Here is a 6,824-nt window from a genome sequence, read left to right on the forward strand (position 1 = left end):
CCACGAAGGACTGTATCTGGGACCATCCGCCCTGACAGTCAGGATTAGCCAACCAATTGTAGACATAGTCAGAAAAGAGCTATTTTACCCAACGTTGGGCTCACTGGGATGATGCGTCTCTAGTCGGTAAATTGTGAAGTTGCCATATTTATCTTAATCGACTGTCCCTTTATTTGTTTACCAGCCTTATTTTACGCGGGGTGGGGGGGGGGAGTAAAACAATTTTATAATCCAACATTGGGAACCACAAGGCCACGCTATTAGGCGTGTGTGCGCCGTTCCAGAGGGAACAGTGCCTGCTCAGAGCAATGTCCGTTATGGCGTTTTTGGGTCAGCGTCCTCAGCCGCCTTGATGGTAAAACGGTTCCTCGACACCTCTGTCCACGAAGAGCTAGCTGGAGACGTGTGTTCCTTTTGATAAACAAAGAGCTAGGAGGTTTGGGTTTAAAAGAGGTTGGGGGAGACGTGGAAACAAGAGCCGAGGGGGGTGGTTCGCTCTTTCTCCTTGCCAGGCGTTCTCTGTCATCCCGCACCCACGTCTCTGGCCCTGGACCCCTCTGCCCAGCACGCTGGCTCCACACCTAGCCTCTCAAGCTGCTGGGACTGTAAGGGCAGGGATGCCTGGACGGTGCTAAGACAGCTGTCCTGTATCAAAGAGGAGAAACAGTCTGGAAAAAAAGGAAATAGAGCTGGGTGCTCCCTCATCCACCAGGGCCAGTAAGGAGTCCCTGGGGCTGGTGGGGGGTGGCCTCCTGCAGGTGGCCACTTAGTCCTAGGAGCCTTACAGCTCTGGGCAAGCATGTGGAGCCTGAGGCCCCCAGGCAGCTTCGGAGAGCAATGAAAGACAGATCTAGGTTCTCGTCCCGTCATTCATTAGGGAGGCTTCAAACCAGAGTATGAACGTGGATGTCTCCTAAAGGATGAACCGGTCCAGGGCCCTGGCTAGCCCACAGAGCACCTTTGTGCAAGTCAGGAAAGATGTGCCCTCTTCCCCCGGGGCGAATGCAGCCCTGCTTGAGGGCGCAGACTCAGAGAACGGAGCCTCAGCACGCCTGTGGGTGAGTTCCCTCTGGACACCAAGCAGGAAATGATCCCATGTATCACTTGCCACCTGGATTTCCCCCCTAACTCACAGGGTTTCTCTGGTTCCAGTTTTTAAAAGCTCCTTTTATTATTGCTGTGAGTTCAAAGTAACACATACGTTTACAAATCTGTGTACCCTTGTATGGGAAGAATGCCGAAGGAAGTTACCGTACCTTCCCCGTTGGATTTCAGTGATGGTATAAACCCTTTCTTTCTTTCTTTCTTTCTTTCTTTCTTTCTTTCTTTCTTTCTTTCTTCCTTCCTTCCTTCCTTCCTTCCTTCCTTCCTTCCTCTTTCTTTCTTTCTTTCTTTCTTTCTTTCTTTCTTTCTTTCTTTCTTTCTTTCTTTCTCTTTTGGGTTTTCTAAGCAGAGGCTAAATGAACTGGCAGATTCAGAACCCAGTTTTCTGAAAGTGCGCATGAAGGGGGGGGAGGCTTTGTTAATAAAATGATAATACCGATTCCAGTGGGTTCTTGCGTTGAACACGGTGCTAAGGACTTGACTTACATCCCTGACAACAGCCCTATAGGAAGAAGCTACTATTATTATGCTCATTTTACAGAGAAGAAAAGCGAGGCGTGGGGAGGCTAAGTCCCCCCAGGTCGTGCAACCGACAAAGAGGCAGGGCTGGGTCAAGGGGACGCCAGTGGAGTCCACTTCCCTGGCATCTTGTATCACCTCCTTACTCCTCTGAACTCACTGTTGGTAAAGCGAAAAGCGTAGTGAAGACGGGCTTCATAGACATCGCTGAACTCAGGAATTCTGCCCCAGGAACTCTCTGCGTTGCCACGGGAAGGACCTCGAACATCCCATCCCTGTTTGGGCCTCTGACGCTCGTGGCTTCAGGAGGTCTGCTTTCCCAAGTGCGGACCTCTGCACTTTTAGTCAGCGGCCAGCGGGAAAAGAACGTCTTCCAGCTTGTGGACTTGAGAATTGTAAATCCAGAAGGGACCTCGGCGTTCACAGGCCACACCTGCGTTCTTTACAAATGACGTAACTGAGACCCCGGGACAGAAGCTGACTGGGCCAGATAACCCAGACGTGCGGGGGCAATCCTCACTACCATTATTATTTGTTTGTATTTTTATAAGTGAGCGAGCACGTGGCCAGGGGAGATGTTCGGTAAACATCCGCGGAGCTGAATTCAGCTGTGGTATTTGATTTATCCATCTGAGGGGCACATCAAAAAAACAAACCAGCTCTATTTCTGATCCTTCTCTTGCGAAAAGCTTCCAAACTCAATATAAGGTGAACACCTCTGCTATGAAGCATCTCTTTGATCTCACCCTTCTTTTTCTTGAAAAGGACAGCAAACTTGGCAAGCGGTTCTTCCCGAAATTAATAATCAAACCTCAGAAATCTTCTTTGGTTATTCCAACAACTTAAAACAAAAAGAAACAAAACATTCCCTACCGTGTCTCCCCTTCTCCCTTCCGACGCCCCCGCTAGGGAACAGCTGTGTCTGTTTAAAATCGATTTTGATCTCTCAGAAAGGATCTGGTTTCTCCGCACACGGAGCGGAGCCGCTGCCTCGAGATGGCATGTGCCGTTCTGAGAAGGTATTGGGGTTCCGCTGACTCTGCTGTATTTCTGACAATCAGGAGAGGCGGGGCTGCCCTTGGGGACGTGGGGGACGGGACACCTTCACTGACATCGGCGTGATGGCCAGGATGTCCCCCTTGCCCCAGGAGCCATTTAGCCCCCTCTCCTCATTCCTCTTGCACATCTGTAGCATGCTGGATCATGGCCATTAATTCCTCACTCCCCTCCGAAGTGCCCACCCTGCCCCTGCCTGTGGCTTTTCCGCACCTCTCACTAAGGCAGGTGGATCACCTTCCTCTGCCCCACTCTGCCATCTGACTTGCTTTGGCCACGGGAGTGTTCCTTGACTTGAAGCAAGGAGGGACCTTTAAAACTTCCACCCAGTTCTGCTTGGCCTCTTAGGCTCCTGCAATCCTCGGTGAGAAGCGAGTGGCCCAGGCAACTGCCTCATTGTTCTCAGCCCCAGAAGGAAGACACAGGGAGCCTGCCTGAGCCCGCCCTTCAGCCTGGGGAAAAAAAAGCCAGCCAGAGCCTAGCCACACCCTCCGCAGTGTGTCGATCCATAAATGGGAAAAATGAATGTTACTGTAAGTGCAGGGATTCTGAGGCTGTTTGTTACACACCAAAAACGGACTGATACACTATTGAAACTAGCACCTTGACTTCAGGCTCTCATTCCGCCTGCAGGTGCAAGCGAATCAATGTGTACTAGCTTAGAGACCAATGGGGGAATTTATTGGCCTACAAAGCAGGGTGTCCAGAGCTAGGTCAGAGCTCAGGGATCCCGGGAGCTCAAGCCAGCACATCTCTCTCACTTGCCCTTCCCTGGCCTCCTTTCTCATTCTCTTCTATGCACCTGGCCTCTCTCCCTGTAGAGGAGGCTGGGGGAACACGGCCACAGGCAGCTCTAGGCTTACATCATGTTACTTTAGCTACCTCCGAGGAAGAGGCCTCTCTTTCCTATCGTTCCCAGACAAGAGCTGGCCTACCCCTGGGCCACAGCACAGTACTCCCCTGCCTGAGTAGGCCCGGTGTGTGTGCCCAACCCAGAAGCCCTACGGAATCAGGCTAGTGACCCCGGCCACAGGCGCAAGGATCGGGAAGGGGCACGTGCCCGTGCAGGGGAGGAGGAGACAAGCAGGAGACAGGCAGTGGCAGACCCGGGCAATGGAGACCCGTGCCCATGACAACACTGCCCCAACAAGAAGCTGGTGAGCCTGGGCCTGAAGCCTGGGCAGCATGAAGGCCCTGGCCCCCTCAGATTTTTCATCATTCACACGGGGCTGGAATCCCCATCTTATCTTCCTGGATGATCGGTCAGCTTTAGGCACAACTTCCAAACTGCAGTTTGCTTGATTATAAAGTGGGCGTAACAAACGTATAACTCATTATGGTATGGCAATGAGCATTAAATGAGATGCTATGCAGAATCCTTAGTCCATGTAGGGGATACGGTACAGCTCTCCCCAGTTCTCCTCTTTAGGGCCTATGCACTCATCTGCCAAGGGCTAGGAATGTCAGCCACTGACGGCTCATCCCTGCCCCTGTTACCAGTGGCTGTCATCTGTGACAGGGGCCTGCCTCATCCAAGACTGCACCCCCACCCATGGACCAGCCCTTGGCCACCAGCTTGAATAAAAAATCCCAGCCCCTGTGTCTCCATTTGGGCCACTCTGAAGGGCCATCCCAGCCCCAGAGCTCCCTCCAGACATCAGGAGTAAACCACATTGTCTGCCCGCTTTTCCTTTTGCCCAAATCTGACTTCTTCACTCCATTACATGAGGACTATCTCCCTAGAGCATTCCTCAGTAAGCTGGCTGCAGGCAGGGAACCTAATCTAAGGCATCCCAGAGGCTGACGCACGGGGAGTGCTCTTGTGTGATAGTTATAATCACCGTTAACACGCGCTAACTTATTTATTCATTCGGCCACCGCCCATCTGCCAAGGGCACACTTAGGAAAGGCAGGAGAATGGGGATAATGGGCCAACTAAGAGCACAGACTTGCCTCTGGACCCAGACTGCCTGGGGGTCTACCTCCAACAGGTCTGTGACGTTGGGTAAGGCACTTGGCTTCTCTGTGCCTCAGTTTTCTCATCTGTAAAACAGCACCACTAATAATTTATAGCATTGTTATGAAGATTGAAGAAGTTGATGGGCATAAGGGTTTAAAATGGCACAGGGCATGGAGAAAGTGATTCTCAGCATTTGCTCCTCCTCTTTCACCGGATGGTGCATTAGGTGCCGGAGATGCAGGGATGGGGGAGACTCAGTCCCTGCGCTTACAGTGCTCACAGTCTGGTGGCTGAGACAGGTACTGGCTTATGTGAGAAACGGTTACGGACTTACGAGGGCTCAGGCTCTTATTCTGATTGAGATGGGGCCACTGCATAGTTTGAGCAGAGATCCAGTAGGAGGTGATTTATGCTTTAGAATGCTCCCCTGGCTGCCGTGTGGAAAGGACTCTAGGGGGACGGGAGTGGAGGCAGGAAACCATTCAGGCAGATGTTGCCAAGTCTGGAGAGCTATGATGGTGTCTTGAGCTGTGGTAGTGACGTGGAGGGAGGCGGCTGAACATGGAGAAAAGGACTGAGTTCTAGAGAGATGTTGAAGGGAGAGACGCAGGATTTGCTGACAGTTGAATGTGGCATGTGGCAGAGTGAGGAGTCGAGGGTGACTTGAATGCTTTGGGTTTGAGCAACTGGAAGAATGAAAGATCCACTTGTGACTGGGGAAGGCTGGGTGAGGAGCAGGCTTGGGGATAAGGTGTATAGTAATTTTGAGATGTGTATTAGACATCCACATGGAGCTATCAAGCAGGCAGTGGGATACATGAATTTGGAGTTCGGGCAGGGGATCTGAGCTAGAAATATGAATTTGGAAGTTGTCAGCACTTAGGTGTGATTTAGAGGCAGGAGACTGAGGGCCCGGCAATGTGACCACTGGTGGCCCTGACGAGGGGTTTCATAGCGTGGGCATGGGGGATAAGGTGAGCTGACATGCATAACTCACCTAGTTTAAGCCCTGGTGCAGAGCGGATGCTCGTGAAATGTTAGTCCCCTTTCTCCTCATCACCCACACCAACCACACAACTTGTCCAACGCACAGCTATCGCTCACTTGTCCTTCACCACCCCCCACACACATCTCTTAATATCAGTCACACAATCTTTCATTGTACGTGGCTACACTGGTAATATATTTTAAAGATGATTCATCAGCAGTGGCGAACACCGAGCTAACTGCAACACAGTGCAATTACCCTGGACCTCCCAGGGACCACCAGAAAATTTGCACATCTCCTAATAGAAAATTTGCACAACATCCTGAAAAAGATGTTGGATTCCTGGAGCTATGAATCATGATCGGCACCAATTGCCCCTTGCTCGGAAATGAAATGAGCAGATATTCCCCCCCCCCCCACATGGCCAAAGGACTGTATGATGTCCTAGAAAATAATAAAGTGAATGGACCCAGTATGAGAGACAGCAGCCAGCCTCGCACTGGGTTCCCTGCTGCTGATTAATGATACCAGCACATTACATTAAATCAGAGGCGAGGCTCGTCACAGGAGCACTAAGAATCCGTGCCTGGCTGCCAAGCGCCTGAACACTGCTCCTCATCTAGTAATACACCAGCCGCTCAGTTTGTGCCTGTTAATTTCAAATCCGATGACTAAGGCATGCTTTAAAACAAAAAAAACAACAAAAAAAATGTCCTGCGGTGGTCAAAAGCTTTGCTTCTTCCAGCCTTTCTATGTTCATGAGATGTAAAAATTATAAATTTTGAGCATTAATATGTGTCAGATACATCTCTCCCCTCATTGTATTATCGTGAAATTTCAATACTATAACAACTCCAGAAGGGAGGTATGAGTAACAGTGTTACAAGCTGAGGTTCCAAGAAATAAGTTCCGAAGGTCACATCCTTGGTACACACAGAGCTGCGGTTTGAACTCAAATCCAGCTGGATGGTGAAGCCGGAGCCTAAATGTCAATCTGTGCTGACTTCTAAGAAAAGATTAATGTCTTAAGTAGAAAGAACATTGAGGAAGTTCCGCTAAACCTCTGACTTACATTTTCATTAGTCGGGCAAGGGGGTTTAAAAAAAAAAAAAAAAAAAAAGGACAAAATGTCTTGGTCCCTGCCTTGAATAAATATAAATTATACTTCCTAACTTCCTATAAAGTGGGAATGATAAT

This window comes from Lynx rufus, unplaced genomic scaffold, assembly GCF_022079265.1.
Source record: "Lynx rufus isolate CCGP_SWC_20201006 ecotype Redwood Valley unplaced genomic scaffold, mLynRuf1.p SCAF_2, whole genome shotgun sequence".
NCBI lineage: Eukaryota > Metazoa > Chordata > Mammalia > Carnivora > Felidae > Lynx > Lynx rufus.